Source organism: Elephas maximus, chromosome 11 (genome assembly GCF_024166365.1).
Source record: "Elephas maximus indicus isolate mEleMax1 chromosome 11, mEleMax1 primary haplotype, whole genome shotgun sequence".
Classification (NCBI taxonomy): domain Eukaryota; kingdom Metazoa; phylum Chordata; class Mammalia; order Proboscidea; family Elephantidae; genus Elephas; species Elephas maximus.
In genome coordinates, this window is record NC_064829.1 from 27,918,929 (window position 1) to 27,941,583 (window position 22,655).

Sequence of the window (22,655 nt, forward strand, 5' to 3'; positions counted from 1 at the left end):
CTAAATAAATAGGTAATTACAGAAATAAACATTATGCCCAAAATGAACAGGGTGCTGTAAAAGAAAGTAAGTGAGGTGGTTTGGGAATGTACTTTGATAGGGTGACTAGGGAATGTCTTTCTAAAGAAATGCCATTGATACTAGGCTTGAAAAGGAGTTGGCCCTTGAAGAGGAGGAAAGGGTGTTTGAAGAGCTGGCAGGAGGTCAGTCAAGCTGGTGTGCAGTAGACAAGTAAGCGAGGGACTCCGGATGAGGTTGTCGAGGGCCCCAGTCACACAGGGTCTTTTCAGCCAGCTAAGAACTTTAGATTTTATCTGAAGTGCAACGGGAAACCATTGGCGGGTGTTAAGGTGGGGGTTTAGTTTTTGCTTTAAAGTATCACCATACATGGTTACCACTATACAAGGTCCCAAGGAGCCCTGTTGGCACAGTGTGGTTAAGAGCTCGGCTGCAAATCCAAAGTTCAGCAGTTCGAATCCACCAGCCGCTCCCTGGAAACACTATGGGGCAGTTCTACTCTGTCCTATAGGGTCACTATGGGTTGGAATCGACTTGATGGCAGCTGGTATGCATAGTAAGTGTGAAACAGATTGAGGGTGGCAGTAGAAGTGGAAGTAGGAAGAACAGGAGGCTATAGCAGCTGTTCAGGTAAGAGATGATAGTGGTTCTGACTAGGGTGGCAGCAGTGGAGAAGAAGAGGAGTGGACGGAGTCAGGATTTATTTTGGAGGTAGAACAGGCAGGATTTGTGATGGATTGGATGTGAGAAGTGAGGGAGAGGAACTCATTCGGGAGTTTACAGACCATGTGTCTGTGAGCCTGCAGGCACCTCTCTCAGCCCCCACAATTTACATATGAGATTTTGGTATCTTTGTATCACACTCTGCAATGGCTGTCCTACAGTACACACAACCACCCTGGGAGAGGTCAAATCTCTTGCCCTAAGTCACACAGGTAGTAGTAAGTGGACAAGTTGGGACATGACCCAGACAGCCTGTCTCCGGAATCTAATACCTTAACCGCTCTGCTACTTAATTTCCTTTCTCTGTAGGCAGATGAACCTTACCAGGAATTGCCCTCAAGACCCTTTTTGGGTGTGGAACTGGCAAGGTCAAATTCAAGTGTGGTGTTTGGGAAACAGCTTAGAATTTTAAACCAAAACTAAAAACAATCACCACCACTAACACCACCACCTCCCCAAACCCACTACCTTCAGTTGACAACAAAAACCGGAAAAAGCCACAACATGCCTACTGGAACCAGCCTAAGAGGGGTTAGTCCCTGGCAAAAACTGGAGTTACCTTTGGCTTTTCCAGAGCTGGACCTCAGCACATGTAAATTTGGGTAATTCACTTCTGGTCCAGGATGAAGATGAATCAGTGTCAAAACCTTCGCACTGGGGGCTAATAATTAACTGGCCCTATTTCTGCCCCTCCTGGGCCTTAGCTCCCTCCCCACCTCTGATGCAGGGCAGCCTGGGACACCACCAGCCTTGGAGATGGCAAGGCTACACGTTTTTAATTATGGGGAGATACCCTTATCTCTAGCCATTGCTTTACTCCATTAATTTACACCTTCTCTTATCTTTTCCGTCTATCCTCTTCTCTTGGGAGACCAGTTCTTTCCAAGCCCCGCTCCTGCACTGTCACCTCATGTCTAGCGGAGGCACGCTTGTCCCTCGGCTGACCCCTCAGCGAGCCTCATTTGTTTCCCTGCCAGCACTCCTTGCTTCTGACCCTGTCCAGTCTCCCTTTGATCTCCCCTGCTCCTCTCTGTCTGCACCTAGAGTTCCCCTTTCTCTTTCTCAGGCTTGGTTCCTGCCCATTCCAGGAATTCTCCTGATGCCAAGAGACAGTGTTTCTGGGAGCTGAGCTCCTTTGTCCCTCCAAAAACACAGGAAGGCTAGCAGGGGAAGTTGCTCTTTGTGGAGCCAGAGGAATGGGACTTGAGAAAACAGGAGGGGTGGGGCTCTTGGCCCCCTAATCAAAAGAAAATGGGGATTACAGTGGGGAGGCAGGAAATGAGGGGCTTTGCAGGGTCTAGATTGAGCTCATCCCTTCCATGAGCAGGCACACAGTGAGCACCTATTAAGTGCAGGTGAGGTGCTAACGCACTGAGAAATAAAATGAAGAACACCTGATCTGATAGCTGACCATCCCTCCCTAAACCTAGCCCTGAGACATGGTGAGGAAGGACCTTGGCTTTGGCAGATGGAAAGCTGCCCAGACCCAGATGTTGGCTCCTGGTAGGAGCTCTTGGGGGTGGGGGGGAGCTGAGTTGAGAAGGAGCCTGGGGCAGATGTGGGCTCTAGTTGGGGGACTAACCTGGCTTTATTTTGGCCTGAGCTAGCCCTTCTGCTACCCACCCCACCCCTCTGTTTCTAAGGATAACCCTTAACACCTGCAGGGGTTCTATGCTTCCCTTTTTCTCTAGGTCTCTTTTGTTCAGCATTTCTCCCTGTAACGCCAGCTCTGGACTGGTCCTGGGCTTTCTGCCACCTGTAGCAAATAGAAAAGAAAGTGTGTCTTACTGCTGCCACAAATGTTTGCTGTGGCCTGTGTAAGGGAGGGGCGGGCACTGGGGAGACTGGCACAGCTTCATGATGGGGGAGGACCCAGAATCCAGGGTGGGGGTCCCTGAGACCTACCCTGAGAGCATCAAGCCTGAAGCCTGAGCACAGGTCTTCCTTGCTGGGTGCATATGGAAAACAACACCCTGCCTTTATAGCAGCTTTCATTTTCAGGGAAAAGGCTTGCATTTTAAACCTTTCAAGACCCGATTATTTTCCTCTTTAATTTTTTTTTTTGGTACCATCTGTATCTGTTTTCATTAACGGAAACATGCTGAGTCATGGAGTGTGTTTAAATTTTTGGTTGGTAATACAGATTTTTAGAAATATCTGTTAAAAAGCAAAGATATCACTTCAATGACTAAGGTGCACCTCACCCAAGCCATAGTATTTTCAGCTAATATGAATGTGAAAGCTGGACAATGAACAAGGAAGACCAAAGAAAAACTGATGCGTTTGAATTATGGCATTGGTGAAGAATGTTGAATATACCATGAACTGCCAGAAGAACGAACAAATCTATCTTGGAAAAAGTACAGCCAGAATGCTCCTTTGAAGCAAGGATGGTGAGGTTTTGTCTCACATAGTTTGGATATTATCAGGAGGGACCAGTCCCTGGAGAAGGATATCATGCTTGGTAAAGTAGAGAGTCGGTGAAAAAGAGGAAGACCCTCAACAAGATGGATTGACCCAGCAGCTGCAACAATGGACCCAAGCATAACAATAATTGTGAAGATGGCACAGGGCTGGGCAGTGTTTCATTCTATTGTACATAGGATCATTATGAGTTGGAACTGACAGGATGGCACCTAACAACAACAACAATTACCTGGTTACCACAGGGCTTTCAAGGTTCTTGAATCCTGTAATTAGTGGGTACCCGTCTGTACCTCTGGACCTTGGTTGCTGATGTTTTTCGTGGTGTCTTCCATTAGGTTACATGAGGAACCTCTGGTTTTCCAAATATATCACACACACACACACACACACACAGAAAACCTACCAGGTCTTCCTAACTATTACACAGGAAAACATAAATATGCTTACAAAGCTTATCTAGAGGTACAAAAGAGACACGATTTTACCCAGTCACACTTGCTGGTTGCACTACCCCACTGGCAAGCCTCATACCCTGGCTATTTTGCCTCGGCTAATGTGTCTTTCGCTTTCGCCATTATGCAAGTCCTCAGTAGAGGGCAGCAAATATTTTCAGTGGTACAAATATACTCCCAAAGAGCCTGAAAGCTAGAAAAAGTGGGTGGTATACTGTATGTACCATAGGTCATGAAAGGATTTTAAAAAATATTAAAATCTGGAAAGATACATATACCCCTGTAATATTAGGTGCCCTAGAGGAGTGGGAGACAGGAGGGAGCTGGCACGACATTTCACTTACGTTTTCTACACTTGTGTTGTAATCAAAATAATGCATTGTCTGTGTGATTTACAAAATTATTTGAGGGACTGAGGAGGCCTCAGTATCCTCATGAATACATTGCCCTGTGCATAAGTGAACACACACTGTCTGTCATTCATTCAACTAATATGTGTTGAGTACCTACTATTTGGAATCCCTGGGTGGTGTGTACAGTTACTGTGCTAGAATGCTAACCAAAAGGTTGGAAGTTCAGTTTCACCCAGAGGTGCCTCAGAAGAAAGGCCCTAAAATCTACTGAAAAATCAGCCATTGATAACACAGCTCTACTCTGACACACACGGGGTTGCCATGAGTTGTTTGTTCTGGAGTCTGCATCTGGCTCATCATCATCTGACCCCCAGTTCCTGGGACTTGAGCGAGCAGCCTGCTATATTGCCTAATGATCTTGGGATTCATCGGCTTCTGCAGCCTGTAAGCCAGCTGCCTGCTGTCTTACCTGCTGATCTTGGATTCAGCAGCCTCTGCAGCCCCTGAGCCAACGTCTTCCTGTCTGACCTGCCGAATCTTGGGTTCGCCAGCCCCTGCAGCTATGTGAGTCAGGAGAAGCTTCCAGCCTGACGCCTGACCCATGGACTTGGAACTTGACAGCCTCCACAACTGTGTGAGCCATTTCCTTCAGATAAATCTATATATATGTATATGTATACGTATATGTATATGCACATGTATATGCATATGTATATGCATATGCATATATATCCAAACCAAACCAAACCCAGTGCCGTCGAGTCGATTCTGACTCATAGTGACCCTATAGGACAGAGTAGAACTGCCTGATAGAGTTTCCAAGGAGCGCCTGGTGGATTCGAACTGCCGACCCTTTGGTTAGCAGCTGTAGCACTTTAACCACTGCGCCACCAGGGTTTCCATGTATATGTATATATACGTGTATATATGATTCACTGGTTTTGGGAACCTTGATGGTGCAGTGGTTAAGAGTTTAGCTGTTAACCAAAAGGTCAGCAGTTTGAACCCACCAGCTGCTCCTTGGAAAGCTTATGCGGCAGTTCTACTCTACCCTATAGGGTCGTTGTGAGTTGGAATTGACTCAACAGCAACCAAGATTTTTGATTTTCACTGGTTTTGCTTCTTTAGAGAACCCAGCCTAAGACAACGTGGCAGTGGGGAAACCACCTGGGAGGCCATTCCCATGCGTTGCCTCCACGGCAGCTGCTGCTGGTTACCTGTCACTGGCCAGGCGTCGTCCTGGACACTAGGGGATAGAGTCGGGAACGAAATTCACTCTGCACCTTTACAGATTCCGCATTTTAGTGTGTGGCGTGGAGGGAGGTAGACAACAAACAACATATGTGATGTCACATGGCGGTCAGTGCAGTAGAGAAAAATAAACCCAAGCAAGGGGTAGAGGGAGTGTTGGGGTGAGAGATTCACGAACTCTCATAGAATGGTCAGAAAAGGCTCTCTGCCTGATGAGCTGACATCAGAGCAGAGATCTGAGGGTGTGAGAAAGTTCCAGGCACAGGAGAGGCAGGCGCAAGGGCGCTGAGCTGCATGTGTGCCTGGGTGTTTGAAAAGGGCAAGCAGGCCAGTATAACTAGAGATGACGGGGATGGGGTACAGGCCACACAAGGTCTCAGAGGCCATTCTGTGTGAGATGAGAGCCAGTGGAGGGCTTTGAGCAGAGAGATGAGATGACATGATGCGCTTCTAAAAGACCTGTTATGGCTATCATTGGACAGTCTATTGAGGGGCACAAGGTGGCAGTGGGGAAACCACCTGGGAGGCCATCACCATGTCTAAGCGAGGGGTGATGGCTTGAACCAGGTGATAACTGTAGAGATGGTTTGAAGGGGCCAAGTTCCGGGTACATTTTGAGGGATGGTGTTGACAGGATTTTCTAATGGACTGGATGTGGCATAAGAAAGAGAGAGGAGTCAAGGATGATTCCAAGGGCCTTGGCCTGAACAACTGGAAGAAAGGAGTTCCCATTTGCTGAGAAGGTCAAGACAGAAATTCATGTCACTCACAAGCCTATATCCTCTTCTGATTCCATAGCAGGTCCATTCACAGGAAGTGGAAGGGAATGAAAAGTGGAGCAAATATTTGCCTAATGGTGTCTGAGCAGATCTCGGGCCCGACTGGGATCAGCACAAACACCCACAATTCTTGTAGATTCTCATCCCGTGTTTGGTCCTTCTGGGGTCATTTTCCCCTAGTTGTAAAACTGCATAGAAAGGCCTACTAATAAGAGTCTATTGCCAATGTGATAGATCAATACCTAAGTTTCCGAACAAATTATAGGGTAGAACCATACAAGAAAAAAAAATTTTTTTTTTTTTTTTTTTTTTTTTTTACAAGAGCCCCGTGTTATTCCAGGAAAACACACACACATGCACACAAGTTGCTGTTGAGTAGATTCTGGCCCATGACCACCCTGCGTGTGTCGGGGTAGAACTGTACTCCACCGGGTTTTCAGTGGCTTTTTCAGACGTAAATCACCAAGACTTTCTTCTGAGGGGCCTCTGGGTGAACTTGACCCTCCAACTTTTTTGGTTAGGAGCCAAGCTCTTAACCACTATGCCACCAGAGCTCCAATAGCTATTATCATTATCATCATTGTTATTATTATCAATTTCAGCAGCAAAATATCTGTCATAAATTGGGATACTGAAAGTAACTTTTTTTAAAAGTCATAGCCCAACGTTGAAGGAAAGAGGCGAAAAAAAAAAAAAAGAAGCATAAAATTTCTTTTAAAATATAATAATAATTCAGTGTCAGTGTAAAGGGCAACAGCCCAATGCACTTGAGGAGCACTTGGAGGCTCCTGTTGTACAATGCTGAAGTACAATCATTGTGTAATTAATAATACCCTGAGTCATCAACGTAGTCCTCAGCACACTCTATTTAAGAAGGCAGGGAAATGCATATATTTTAGCTACAAGAATGTTTTTGTACAGGCACTTGAGTGGGACAATATGGAAACAATAATGCCAAATAAATGAAGCCCCCTTACTTGAAAATATTCAGGAATGTACCCCAATCCTAACTTGAAAAATTATTCATATATATGATTGTTTGGGGAAAACTGTATTTGAAGTTCACCATAATCTCCTTACATATGATCCAATGAAATTGTCTTGTGTTTTAAATATGTAAGGTACAGACTTTCAAAACTTTACAGGTACACAGTGGGTTTGTAATTAAACCTGTTGCCGTCGAGTCAATTCCGAATAACGTTAATGTGTGGGGTATAAACTTCTCAGGCTGTAAATTAGAAACAAAACCAGCTAGAGACAGTGTATTTTCAAACACAGAAACATCAGACACACACACACACCCCTGTCACATGACATTTATTTTAGTAAAACACATTTTCAAACCAAAAATTAGGGTATGTAGTATGGTCGCTCGGTGGCACTGGGTTTAGTATGAGAAATACAAATGTCCTTTTATGGGCCCAGTGGGATATTACAATATGTAGCTGCCTTGGATATCCTGGAATTCCTGGGTGGTACAAAGGGTTAACATGCTCGGCTGCCAACTGAAAAGCTGGGCATTCGAATCCACCTAAAGTTACCTTGGAAGAAAGGCATGGTGACCTGCTTCTGAAAACTCAGCCCTTGAAAACCCTGTGGAGCACTGTTCTACTCTAACACACATGGGGTTGCCATGAGTCAGAATCAATTTGATGACAACTGATTTTTTTGGTACTTCTGGCCTTTGGATACTCCCCCTGGCCATGGCTCTTTCCCTGGTATCTGAGCAGATCTTGGGTTTCCGAGGGCCAAGTGGTGTTGGGAGTTTGGAATCTTGGGCTCATTTCTTGTTCTTCGTAGATTCCAGTAACTCCCTTTTGGTCCCTACATCACCCATTTGGCCCTACTGACCAAAACAATCACAGTGCTTCTCACTGGGGACAGGTCTCACTCCTCTTTAATCGTCAGCCCCCTAGCATAGAGTTTGGTCCATCACAGGGGCTCAATAAATGTTTGTTGAATGAGATTGAATTAGCAAGAGTGAGAATTAGCAAGGTCCTCTCACTTCCTGAGCCACCTGGATTAATGCCTCCCAGGGAGTCTGGCAGCCTCGGCCCAGACAGTAGGCTGACCATCCAGATACCTTATCCTCCATGCCCCTGGGTGCAGAGTTGGCTGCCTTCCCCAAAAGCAGACACTGGGCCTGGCTGTGGCGAGCGTCCTTCATGAAGGCCGAGGATCTAACTGGGTACATGTCGATTGCCCCGAAGCAGCATTTTCCAAGGTTTTGCTGTACTAGTTAGTTATTCTTTCTCCTCCTGGTGTTAAAACCTTGGACTGGAAAATGAAGTCCAGGGAGGGAGCGTGGAAGGGCAGAAGGGAAGGAAAGGAGTTAATAGGCAGAACAAGGTCACCCATCTGCTGCTGCTTTCCACACGCCCTTATCTGGGACGTCACCAGCCTCAAGGCCCTTCTATTCATTAAAACAGCGGAATCACTTAAAATGATAAAATTAACCAAAATCCAGCCTTCTGCCTTAGACAAAACAGAGCTTGCCTTGATATTGAAACTGTCCTGATGCCTTGAGGCTTCCCTCCTCCCTGTAGCCCTGAAGCAGGGAAGAAACACCTTAAAGTGTTTGCTGGTGTGAAGGCAAGCTGGCTGGCTCCCCGCAATGACCCCTACACCCAGAAGGGCTTGCCTGCAGTCCCAGGCCTGGGCAGACAGACGTGCCTGTCTGCAAGAATTTGCTTCCTGGGCAGGCGAGAGACGAACCCTGCCGACTTCTGCTTTCTGACAGGGCTGTGACAATACCTCACTATTCCACACCTCTGCGGGGAAGGCTCCTGTAGGAAACAGCAACTGATGTTCCAGGGGCCTTGAAGGCCAAGCTGCTGCAGTCCCACGGCCCCTGTGTAGTTTGTGTTCCAGGGGGAGATGCAGCGAAATGCACAGGCAAGCTCCGCTCCAACAGAGGGGCTGGAATGGGCGGGTAAGTGGACATCACCACTGGGTCAGGTAGAATCCAGAAGCCGTGTGTTGCTAGGTAAATCACTGAGTCTTGACTTTAACTGTGAGATAGGAATAGGCATTACTGTGTTACCAGGTGGTAGAGAGGGCTGAGTGATTGAAGGAGACCACGTATTTAAAAGTTCTAGCACTTGCTTGGCACAGAATGGGTGCTCAATTACCCCTCGTTCAATTATCCCTAAACAAACCCGCTAAATAAATATTAATGCAACCACCAAAAAGAAACCAAAGCAAAAGCTGGGGCAAGGCTAATATATAAATTTCTTCAGGGTTTTTTTTTTTCCTTCTTTTTTTTAAACACAAATGGAAACATAATGAATGCTGTTATGCTCTTCACTTTTAAAAAACATCTAACAATATAATTTGGAGATGATTATATATTAGCACCTATAGATCTCCCTCATCCATTTTTAGAAACGCCTGCATGGTCATCTGTTATAGGAATGTACCAGGCCTCTATTGATTTGACAACTGTGTTCAATCGTTTGCTATGTCCAGTGTTGTGGCCAAGAGCATCTTCTTGGAGCAAATGTGTCAGTGTATCTGTAGCCCTCCAACACTTTTAGCCAGCAACTTGGGTGAAAATATAGAAGAAGCACTTTTCAATTTTGTTGAAAAGGAGAGCTAGTACGATTGGTTGGCAGAATGACATACGTGTCTCCACTAGACTATCGTTTATTCAACAGATTGATATTGAGCACTTACTACACGCCAGACACTGTTGCAGGCACTTGGAATCCATCAGTGAAGAACACCAACGAAGACTCTTGCCTTTGTCAAGATGGTAAGCAAGCAGGGGAAGACAGACAATAAACAATAAACATAACTAATTTACTACATAAGTAAACTCTATATTATGTTACAAAGGGAGTGCTTGGGTAGTGTAAATGGTTAATGCGCTTGGCTGCTAACCAAAAGGTTGGTGGGTTAGGTCCACCCAGAGGCATCTGGGAAGAAAGTCTTGGTGATTTACTTCTGAAAAATCAGTCAGTGAAAACCCTACTCTGACACACACAGGGTCATCATGAGCCAGAATCCACTCAATAGTAACTGTTATGTTAGAAAGAGATAAGTGCTGGGGAAAAGGTAGGGCAGGGTAAGGGGAACCCAGAGTCTTCAGGTGGGGGATAACTTTGAAGTTATCTAAGTTTCATAATGTACTTTTGTGATCTAGGACCTGGTGCATAATGACCACGAATACATTGCAACTGGATGGAACAGAATTGAAATGAATTAAAAGGAAATGGAGCCTTTGTAGCGCAGTGGTTAAAGAACTCAGCTGCTAACCAAAAGGTTGGCAGTTCAAATCCACCAGCGGCTTCTTGGAAACCCTATGGGGCCATTCTACCCTGTCCTATGGGGTAGCTGTGAGTCGAAATCAACTTGATGGCCATGGGTTTGGTTGGTTTTTGCCTGGCTAGGTTTGAAGACCCATCACTATCTCAGCCACGCTTTTCTGGGAAAACTCCAATATACCTACATTCCACTTGAAATGTGTCACCCACACGCTACCCTTGTAGATGGTGATGCCATGCTGTTTGTTGCTGCATATTGATTTTACAGTTGTCAGAAATCCGTAGGATAGTTGGTTTGTTTGCTTTTCAGGAATAGCTACTAAGCCAAGTTATCTTTATTCTGTTCCCCTTAAGGTTAGATCTTCCAACCTAAATGGAGAGTATTGTCTTTTTCCCTAATCAGCTTCCTCTTTTTTTGTTTTATTCCATGTTTCTATCCTGTTGAGGCACTGGATCTCAATTCTGAGTAAGCAGAGTTGCTGGATCTTGGAAGTCTTTTTTTTTTTTTTTTCCCGCAACGAAGGAGTCTGGACATTATTCTGAGGACAACTGGGGGCAATTGAAAGACTTTGAGCAGGAGAGTAATGAGAGCAGGTTTGCCTCCTAGAAACATCTCCCAGGGAGCAGTGGGGAGGAGGGATTAAAGGGATGCAACATACCAGGGAGGGAGAGCAGGTTTGACTGTCCAGAGGAGAGATGGTGGGGGCCTCAGCCAGGCAGCAGCAGTGAGGATGAAGAGAAGAGGTAGATGGAGGAGATGTGGGGGTAGAAGAAAAGGGGAGTGGAGCCACTGAGGATGCTTTTCCTAGGGGGAGACTAGATGAGGTCTTTTTCCAAAATAAAGGATATGGAGGGGGAGCTCCTTTTGAGAAGAGGTTGATGAATCTGACTTTGGATGTGTTGGTGGCAAGGAGGTGACACTCACATGAAGTTGCCTACACAGGCCCAAGAGACAGGTCTGGCCTAGGACTTAGATTTGAAAGTTACAGCTTTCTGAGGAAACTAGGAGTATTACATGGGTAAAAGAAGGACACGATAACAGCTTTCAAAGAAGCTGCTTAGAATAGGACTTAGACTTGCCTTGCGTAGCTGCTGAGGTCAGAACTAGAATGGAAAGTAGACATTGTAGGAACATGGCTTTCAGTGCAATAGCAGAACTTTCTTTGACAGTCCTAGTGCAGACAGTGGCTGGATAACCACTTGCTGGCTTTCCAGGTGGGGTGCCTGCCACAAAATGACCAAAGATTACAAGACTGGTTCCTGCTTACAGGAGCTCATAATCATGTAGGGGGCTCAAGAGAAGAAACAACCATTGACTGGACTCTACATGCAATAAAAGTTAGCTTGAACTAGGAATAGAAATGATGACTTGAGTCTGAATGGAGACTTGAGTCTGAAGAGGAGACCTCCTAGATTTCTGGGGGCTGGGCATGGGTGGGGGAATGGCCTGGAAGGGGAAGGGACCAGCGGGAGGTCTGGCTGATGTAACTCAGAGCTACAGCACAGGGTGGGCATGTTCGGACAGGTCAGGGCATGTCATAGCTCTGCTTGGACTGCTCTATAGGCTTCCATCTCACTTGAAGTTAAGGACCTTTCAGTCACCTGGGCTGTCCCCTCCCGCAACCGCCCCTCTGATCTTATTTCCTACCATGCCTTCCTCCTGACCCCCATACTTTCTTCCTAGATGTTCCTCAAGCAAGCACAGAATCCGCCTGCCTCAGGGCCTTTGCAGCAGCTGTTTCCGGTGTCTAGAATGTTCCTCCTCCAACTTGAACATGTCTTGTTACCTCAGCCTTTTTGGATCCTGCTCAAATGTCACCTTCTCAGATGGAGAGGCCTGACCACCCTACATAAAACAGCAACTCCACCTCCAGCATCCTTTCCCCCCTTCCCCCTGTTTATTTTCACACCACTTATCATCACCTTACATAGTGCAGCTCATATTTGTTTATTGTCTGACTTCTTCAACTAGAATGTAAGTTCTTCCAGGGGAAGGACTTTATCTCTTTTGTTCACTGCTGTATCCCCAGGGCTTAGAGCTGTGTCTGGCACAAAGTAAGCACCTTGGAAATATTTATTGAATAAATGAGCAAATGAATACAATGAATGAAAGAACTCCGGAGGGTGGTGGAACATGAAGTCACACAAATGCAGGTCGTCCAAGTTATGAAAGCTCTTGTCTGGCATGGAAGTTTGGACTAAAATGGCTCAAAATATGGGCCTCTTTGTTTTTCTCACTTGAGAGACAAAGGGACAATGTGGAGAAGTCAGTTAGGAAGAAGAAAGCAATTCTCCAAGAGGAACTAGGTTAGATCTCCTTGGCTTTGGAATAGCCAACACATTTACCACTAGTTCTCCAGTAAAGTTTCTTACAATCAGCAGCCTAGAATCAGTTCGCACATTTGCTAAAGGCCTGCTGTGTTTCCAACCCTGCCGAGCCTTGTGGGAAGCCCCAGAAAATAGCACTGTGGTGCTGCCTTCGGGAAACCATCCATGAGCCCACACCAGACAGCTTGCGCAGTGGGGGGCCTTTCAGATTGCTGGTTAAAGGAGTGAATAAACGAGGGAACTTGTGAATTTGTCGTTGAAACAAATCAAACATATGTTAAAAGGACTTTATTAATTTGGGAACTGATAATGGTTGAACAACGTGATGAACGTAACTAAGGTCACTGAATTTGAATTTTACACATGAAGAAAGTTGAAATGTCAATGATTTGTTACATACATATTTATCATAATTAAAAAAAACTAAGAACTACGGAAAAAAAAAAAAACTTTATTACCCCACAAAACAACAAACGGAGTATAAATTAATATTGTGATTTACAGGAATCAGGATGAACTTTGAAGTTGTATCTTCAAAGGCAGCCATAGTTAAGAGCATAAACTCTGAAACCAGACTGCCTGGGTTTACATCTCAGCTGTATGGGTTATTAGATGTGTTATCCTGGGTGTTTAACCTCTCTGCCTCAGTTTACTCATCTCTAAAGTAGGGATAATAACAGCGCTTCTCTCACAGGGATCTTGTAAGAACCAAAGGTGTACAAGGAAAGGGTTTCAGCAGAGCTCAGCACTCAGTAAAACCAAAAAACCAAACCCACTGCTGTCGAGTCAATTCCAACTCATAGCGACCCTAGAGGACAGAGTAGAACTGCCCCATAGAGTTTCCAAAGAGCTCCTGGTGGATTTGAACTGCCGACTTTTTGGTTAGCAGCCATAGCACTTAACCACTACGCCACCAGGGTTTCCCAGCACTCAGTAAGTCTATATAAATGTCTACTGCTTTTACAACTTGGCCTGGGTGGGTTTGACTCCTGACTTCAGCATAGGTACTTAGACAACTTCTCTACCCTCTCTGAGCTTCAGTTCCTCTGTCTGTGAAGGAGGAATTATAAAACTACTTTGTAGGACTGATGTAGGATTTAAATGAAATTTTTTGTTTCAGCGAGTGTCACATAGTGCTTGCTAGACAAACACGTATTGAATGAATTGTGTGTTTGAGTCACTACACATGGTGAATTTGGAGGGAGTGAACCTTCCAGGAATGAGCAATGACATGGTCAGACTGTGTAGACTTGACTGGAGTGTATTCTGAGTGAAATTTCTAAGGGTAAAGTAATTCTGTATCATTTCCTAAATTTTAGAGTTTTGTGGAATACTCTTTAAGGTAAGAAAAATCACCTTAGAATTATGGACAAACTTCTATGACTTGGGGAATATGTGTGTCATGTAGTTCAAAATTCCATGTGGACAATTCAAATTCTAGGGAGGCAAGAGGCCTTTCAGAGCAGCAGTGATGGTGCCAGGGGTGGGGGTGCGGACATCTAGAACACCTTAAAAAAGCTCCCCAGTCTTTCAACATGAACGCAGACACTTTGCAGAGAGGGCAAGACCTAGAGCTGCCAGCTGTGGACACTGTCTTTAGGCAGGTCAAGGAGGAGCTCTGTTGGCGCAGTGGTTAAGAGCTGGTCTGTTAACCAAAATGATGGCAGTTCAAATCCACCATCTGTACCTTGGAAACCTTATGGGGCAGTTATACTCTGTCCTATAGGGTCGCTATGAGGCGGAACCAACTCGGTGGCAGCAGGTTTGGTTTTGATTTGAACATCGGGGAGCCCTATCAGGAAATGACATAGCTCTACTTGAAAATGAATTGAACAACCACACCCCATGTTCCTGCCCCAAGAATTCTTCCATTTCACCACCAATATGCTGTAGATCAGAATACACCTTCCCACCTTCTGGCTCTCAAACTGGTGACTTTTATCTTTATTCCTGTAGTCGGTTACCTTTGGGGGTCCCACTGCTCTTTGGAACTGAGAGACGTGTGGACCCTCTCTTTCAGACAAACCTCTCAGCTACACACACAAATTTTGCCAGCAACGTCAGCAGGTCACAGACTTGGGGCCCATCAGCTGACCTCACTTAAAAACCTACCCTATTGTGACAATTATTTCCTCTGCCTTGTATTGTTGTTTACTTGTATGCCTGCACAATAGATTACGATTTTTTTGACGATGGGCACCAGGTCTCAAGTTATCTTGGTATCTTCCCTTTCCTTGACACAGTTTCTGGAACATTCTAGGAGTTCATTAAATATTTGTTGGATTTTCTCTCCACCTTACTTAGCTACAGAACAACCACTTTCTTTTTAATATAAAGAGACTGAGCTTTTTCCCTCCACCCACAAGTGGAACTAATATTCCCCAAGGGGAGAAAAATCCAGATCTTCAGGGGGAAAGAGAAAGTCACTGTCTGGAGGGGAATGGATTTCTCTTAAGGGTAATGGAAACAGATAGTGACGATGGTTGCACAACGTGATAAACATAATTAATGCCACTGAATTGTACCTGGGAAAATTGAAATGAAACGGTGAAAGTTTTGTTATATATGTATTTACAACATACACACACAAAAACAGGTCTGCAGTCGAAAACAACATGGCTTAGGTGGGGTGCCCACAACAATAATGTCTTTGCTTCTACTGTTACAGCTGCAGGATGACTATGAGGAAATACAGCACCCGGCGGATCTATAACAAGGTGAGCTTTAATTCTTTTTTTCTTTTTTGCCCCAACCCTGAGCGGCAGCACTTGAATAATCCTGGTTTCCGGAGAACAGACTACTGTAATGACGATCCAGGAAGTAAATTGCCCTTTGAAAAGCAAGGAAGAAACCAATCGACTAAGTATTTATTTATATTTAATGCTCCAGGGCTCCTGTTTCCAGCTTTGAAGAGTTCCTGGCAAGAGCTTATTGAAGTCATTAATCCCAGGGGCAAATCTAAATGTCCTGCAGGCTGCTCCTGGCCCCTGGATCCTGGCCCACAGTGTTTATAACCCATGGTTTTTCCAGAAGGATAGGAACACGGGAGGCTGAGGGAGGGGCTGGTGGTGAGGAAATAGAAAGAGAATCGACTCTATTTGGAATCCATACAGGAACCTTTGGTCAGAAATGAATTCTCCAGAATCAATTGATTCAGCTTTGCCGAACGGAGAGGATCTATGCACTTCCTTCTGCTCCATAGTTAGGTGGCTTCTGTCCTCCTCCAGCTCATGTCTGTCCCTAGCTATTGGGCAGCACCAGCTCTGGCCTTCCCCAAGGTAACTGGCTGCAACAGCGCCTGCGTATTTTTGGGAATGCACAAGTAATCTTTGTTCATTACACAAAAGTAAAAAAGCTACAGATAAGCAAAATGAGAAGTTATTCTACATAATCTTCACTCTCAAAGCAATTATGCATTCACATTTTATTTATTTTACACATATATAAACAAAAAAGTATCATTCTATACATGTGATTTCATACACAGTTCTCCTCACTTTAGTAATATCATAGATCAGTAAATAAACACCTTTTTACCAGTTGCATAGTATTTCATTGTATAGCTATATCAAAATGTATTTAATCAATTCCCTTATTTGGTGATGTGATAGGTAATTTTTTTTTTTTTACCATGAGCCAAGGAGTCCCTGGGTGGTGCCAACGGTTAAGTGTTAACCAAAAGATTGGTGGTTCAAACCCACCCAGAGATACCTCTTAGGAAGTCCCGGTGAGCTGCTTCTGTAAGGTTACAGCCATGAAAATCCAATGGGGTGCAGTTCCACTCTGCAACACGAGGGGTCAGCATGAGTTGGAACCCAGTCCATTGCAGCCGGTTTTTTTTAACCGTGGGCCAGGAACTGTGCCGATTGCTTTACATACGTTGTCTTATTTAATCTCTGGAGGACTCTAAAGTAGGTGCAATTATTACCCCATTTCACAGATTATGAAGCTGTGGCACAGAGAGGTTCGGGAACTTACTCAAGGTCACGCAGCTAGTAAGTGGTACAGCTGGAATTCAAACCAGCCAGCCTATCTTGGATCTGAGCTTTCAGACATTTTGATATTTAGTCCCTCAGACTTAAAAAAAAAAAAAAAGCCAAACCCAGTGCCGTTGAGTCAATTCCCACCCATAGCGATCCTATACTTGGGCTGCTTTAAAATTTTCCACCCTTATAAATGACCATTTTTACTATTATTTCCTGCACACTTTTTTGGTTAGTTCCTGAGGATAAAGTTACATTTCTGGGTGAAGGTATTTGGCATTTTGGGGGCAGTTAATACAATTGCCCCCCACAAAGCCTACACCCATTTACATTCCTAACAGCAAGGCAGAGAGTGGCTATAAAGACGGTGCTTGCTTGCTGGATCCTAATCTTCTGTAGGTATGTGTGTGTGTGTGTGTGTGTGTGTGCGCGCACTTCTGAAGTTTCATAAAATGGTTTTCTAAGGTGAGGCACAACCTAAGAAAAATGAGCTATAATTAGGCTTGTTTGGGTTTTGTCTTTTACATGTCCATTCTCATTTTCTCCATCCCATTATAACCCTGACTGGTCAAGATGATGTGGTCAAAAGTTGGTGAACAGTGTACACAAACACTTCATCTTGGAAGGGAAAAGGGCGATCCCATAAGAGTTTTTTGGTTTTTTTTTTTCCTTTAAGACTTAATCTCAAATTATTGAGATATAATTTATGTATTCACCCATTTTAAAATTTTAGGTACCCTTTATGCTTTTTGTATCCTCCATAAGAATTATTTGCCTAACCCAAGGTCACAAAGACTTTCTCCTACGTTTTCTTTTATAAGTTTTATAGTTTTAGGTTTATGATCTTTTTCAAGTTGATTTTTGTACATGGTACAAGGTATTTATTGAGTTGAGGTTCTTTTTTTTTGGATGTGGATGTTAAATTGTTCCAGGGCTATTGGTTGAAACATAAAGGTGTTTTACAACCTCTAATAATTAATAAATCAATAAAGAATATGAATTATTTCTACTGGAGTCCAGGAGGGGACAAGGCTTAGAGGTGACTACAGAAAGGCCACTGTTGCTCTGATGTCTGTCTTAGAGTCAACCACCATTTCTCTCACCAAATGGTTTTAACCGAGGGATGCTGGAGGAAGGGCCCCGACAGAGCACCTTTCTGTCACTCAAGGCTTTGCTCATTGACCATCGCTTCTGGGAGTGAGCAAAGTTGGGGTCCTGGGAGCCAGTGTGGGTTTCAGTAAGTGGAGTCGGGGGCTGAGTGAGAATTAACTTGATGTTCTTCTTGATGTATTATCTTCATTCCTGCTTCTGGGGCTTGGAAAAAGCATTTGGGCTCTTTCTCACGAATTCCTGAGGACATTAAGCACTCTCTGTGTGGCATAGCGTGAGAAGATTTTGGTGGGCCTGAGAGCCTCTCTCTGATGCAAGAAAACCTTTTTGTAGGCATCCACCATCACCCTTGGGGCTGCAGGTTCCATGTAGAGTCACATAGAAATCAGCTTCTCCATTTTCCAGAAGAATCTGAGACTGAACTTCTTTTCACCTTGATTCTCCTATCTTGGTAATGCCACTATTCATCATAAAACTCTTTAATGGCTCCACGTGGCCTCCCAGATAAAGGTCAGTCTCTTCGGCTTGGCATCCTTGGGGCCACACGCCATCTTGGCCTTGTACTTCAGTAATAAGAACTCTTAGTATGTGTCTGGCTTTTTCTCTCTGTGACACCAATCACACTGTAATAATTTATTGACACACCTGTCTTCCTCACTGGACTATGAAATGCCTGAGAGCGGGGACTCCGTTTTGCTTGTTGTGTCATAGTACACAGGGACTGGTACAGTCATTACAGTCATTCATTTGACAAACATTTATTAACTGTCTACCATCCCATGTCTAATTTATAACATACATTAAAATGCCATGTTATCCCTTTGCAAGAGTCTCTGCATAATTTAAAAATGGAGATTAGGCTCTCCCCCCGCCCCGCCCAGCCCCCCACCCTGTAGAGCTGCTGGGCCTGCAGGTCCGTGGTGAGACGCCAACGCAGGTCTTTGTTCTGCAGGGTGAGGTGTGTTAAAGTTGTCAAGAAAAGGCCCACTTCAAAAAATACCAAGTGAAATTTAGAAGAAGACGAGAGAGTAAAACTGACTACTCTGCTCAGAAACACTTGATAATCCAGGATAAAAATAGGTACAACATACCCAAATACAGGATAATAGTCCATGTAACCAACAGAGATATCATCTGCCAGATTGCTCATGCCTGTATAGAAGGGGGTATGAGAGTCTGTGAAGCTTGTGCTCATAAACTACCAAAGTATGATGTGAAAGTTGGCCTGACAAATTATGCTGCAGCATATTGTCAATATGCTGACCTACAGACTTCTCAATAGGTTTGGTGTAGACAAGATCTATGACAGCCAGGTGGATGTAACTAGACATAAATACAATGTGGAAAGCATTGAGGGTCAGCCTGCTGTTTGGATTCAGGCCTTGCCAGAACTACTACCGGAAATAAAGTTTTTGGGGCTCTGAAGGAAGCTTGTCTATCACTCACAGTACCAAATGATTCCTTGGTTATGATTCAGAAAGCAAGACATTCAATGCAGAAGTACATCAGAAACACATCATGGGTCAGACCGTTGTAGATTATATGCGTTACTTAATGGAAGACGATGAAGGTGCTTATAAGAAACAATTTTCTCAATACCTAAAGAACAACTTAGCTCCAGACATGATGGAGGAGATGTATAAGAAAGCACATGGTGCTATACAAGAGAATCCAGTTTTTGGGAAGAAGTGGAAACCTACCCCTACCCCATCCTCTACCCCATAAAATGGATCTTGCCCAGAAGAAAGATCAGGTAGCTCTGAAGAAGTCAGGCTTCCTCATAGCTCAGGATCGTGCTACTGAGAGGTCAGTCAAACCACAATTTTCTATAAAGATTTTTCAGATAAAGACAATAAACTTATTTATTTTTTATTTTATTTAGTTGTTGTTGAGAATGTACACCACAAAAACATACACCAATTCAATGGTATCTACATGTACAATTCAGCGACATTGATTATATTCCTAGAGTTGTGAAACCGTTCTCACCCTCCTTTTCTGGGTTGTTCCTCCCCCATTAGCATAAACTCACTGGCCCCCTAAGTTTTCTGTCGAATCTTTTGAGTTCCTGTTAATTTGATCCCATATAAATAGATTTTAAAAGAACACTGTGCTCAAGGCAGACATTCTTTACTAGTTAAGCTAAACTATTGTTTTGTTTTAAGAAGACTTCAGGAGATATTTTTGGTTTAATATTTAAAGATTATCTTGAGGGAATAGTTTCAAGGGGTTATCCAGTCTCCATGGCTCCAGCAAGTCTGGGGCCTGTGAGAATTTGAAATTCTGTTCTGCATTTTCCCCATTTTGATCAGGATTCTTCTACAGACTCTTTGATCAAAATGTTTACTAATGGTAGCCAGGCACCATCCAGTTCTTCTGGTCTCATGGCAAAGAAGGCAGTTCTTCATGGAGGCAATTAGCCATACAACCCATGCTCTCCTCCGTTTCCTGACTCTCCTTCTTCCTGTGTTGCTTCAGGCAAATAGAGACCAATCACTATGCCTTGGATGACTGCTTGCAAGCTTTTAAGATCCCAGGCACCATGCAACAAACTAGGAGGTAGAACAGAGGCACTAAACATATTCTTAAACCAGTTAACTGGGATGTCCCATGAAACCATGACCCTAAACCTCCAAATCAAGAAACCAAATCCCACGAGGGTTTTGGCTGTACATAAGCAGCCTCAGCAGCTACTCTTTGTTGTTGTTGTTGTTGTAATTATATCTACCACACAACTTTTTCCAATTCAGCTTTTTATACGTGTACAACTTATTGACAACAATTACGATAATCAACTATGCGACCTTACCTTAATCAATGTGATTTTTCCATCACTGTTCACCCCTCTTTCCCCCTCCCTCCTGACCTGGTAACCACTAATAAACTTTAGACTCCATACATTTGCATTTTCTTGTCTCTCGTATAATTGAGGTCATACAATATTGCCCTTTTGCGATTGACTTATTTCACTCAGCATAATGTCTTCAAGCTCCGTACATACTGTAGCATATACCAAGGCTTCATTTCCCCTCCTGGTTGAGTTGTATTCTATAGTATCTATGTACCACATTTTGTTTATCCATTTATCTGTTGCTGGGCATTTAGGTTGTTTCCACATTTCGGCTATTGTGAACAATGCTACAATGAACATTGGTGTAGAAGTCTCTGGGTCTCCGCTTTCAAGTCTTGTGGGTATATACCTAGGAGTGGAATTGCTAGTTCTGGAAACCCTGGTGGCATAGTGGTTAAGAGCTATGTCTGCTAACCAAAAGGATGGCAGTTCAAATCCACCAAGAGCTTGTTGGAAACTATGTGGGGCAGTTCTACTCTGTCCTATAGGGTCGCTATGAGTCAGAATAGATTTGATGGCAATGCATTTGGTTTTGTTTTTTTTTATGGTAGTTCTATTTTTGGGTTTTTAAGGAATGTCCACACTGTTTTCCATAATGGTTGTAACATTTTGCATTCCTACCAGCAGTGGATAAGAGTTCCAATTTCCCCATATCCTTGCCAACATTTGTTCTTTTCTGGCTTCTTTTTTTTTAATCTTAGCCATCCTAGTGGGAGTGAAATGGTATCTCATTGTGGTTTTGGTTTGGATCTCTCTGATAGGTAATGATGTTGAGATCTTTTCATGTGTTTGGTGGCCATTTGAATGTTCTCGTTGGAGAAATGTCTGTTCAAGTCCTTTGCCTATTTTATGATTGTGTTGTCTTTTTTGTTATTAAATTTTCAATGTTTTATATATATTTTGATTATTAGATTCTTATTGGATGTATGGTTTCTGAAAATATTCTCCTAGTCAGTAGCTTGTCTTTTTAACTTTTTGGTAAAGTGTTTTGTTGAACAAAATTTTTTAGTTTTTATGAAGTCCCATTTATTTATTTGTCTTTTGCTGCTCATGCTTTTGTTATTACTTTTTGTTATTTGTTATTACATTAGGACAACAAACTTATTGACCAAGCAGCTAAAAAAAAAAAAAAAAATGAAGATTACGAGCGCCATATTATTGGACAGTACTGAATGCTGATCACTTTGGGGTCACTGTCTACAAAAGTGGAGAAGGGCTGTGAATTAAAATCCCAGTATATAAAGCACTCAGGAAAGAACAACCCTGCTTCATGCTCAGCTGTCCATTTTGCTCTCAGGAAAATATGGCAGATCAGGTAGCAGGGCTTTTTTTTTTTTTACAGGGAAAATTGGCTTTTTTTTTTTAATTAACTTTTATTGAGCTTCAAGTGAACGTTTACAAATCAAGTCAGACTGTCACATATAAGTCTATATACACCTTGCTCCGTTCTCCCACTTGCTCTCCCCCTGATGAGTCAGCCCTTCCAGTCTCTCCTTTCGTGACAATTTTGCCAGCTTCCAACTCTCTCTATCCTCCCATCTCCCCTCCAGACAGGAGATGCCAACACAGTCTCAAGTGTCCACCTGATATCATTAGCTCACTCTTCATCAGCATCTCTCTCCTACCCACTGTCCAGTCCCTTTCACGTCTTCGGGAATGGTTCCTGTCCTGTGCCAACAGAAGGTTTGGGGACCATGACTGCCGGGATTCCTCTAGTCTCAGTCAGACCATTAAGTATGGTCTTTTTGTGAGAATTTGGGGTCTGCATCCAAATGCTTTTTGTGAGAATTTGGGGTCTGCATCCACTGATCTCCTGCTCCCTCAGGGGTTCTCTGTTGTGCTCCCTGCCAGGGCAGTCATTGGTTGTAGCCGGGCACCATCTAGTTCTTCTGGTATCAGGATGATGTAAGTCTCTAGTTCATGTGGCCGTTTCTGTCTCTTGGGCTCTTAGTTACCGTGTGACCTTGGTGTTCTTCATTCTCCTTTGATCCAGGTGGGTTGAGACCAACTGAGTAGCAGGGCTTTTGAGGGGGTCTTTCAGTCTGCTTTGGGAGGAGGATAAAGATATTTGGTGACAGCAAACCTGTTGCCTTAGTCATCTAGTGCTGCTATAAA

The 22,655-nt window shown here is 43.8% G+C and overlaps 1 pseudogene; it reads left to right on the forward strand.

Moving 5' to 3' along the window:
• Positions 1–22,655, forward strand: part of LOC126085703 (60S ribosomal protein L5-like) — a 169,408-nt pseudogene that overhangs the window by 110,619 nt on the left and 36,134 nt on the right.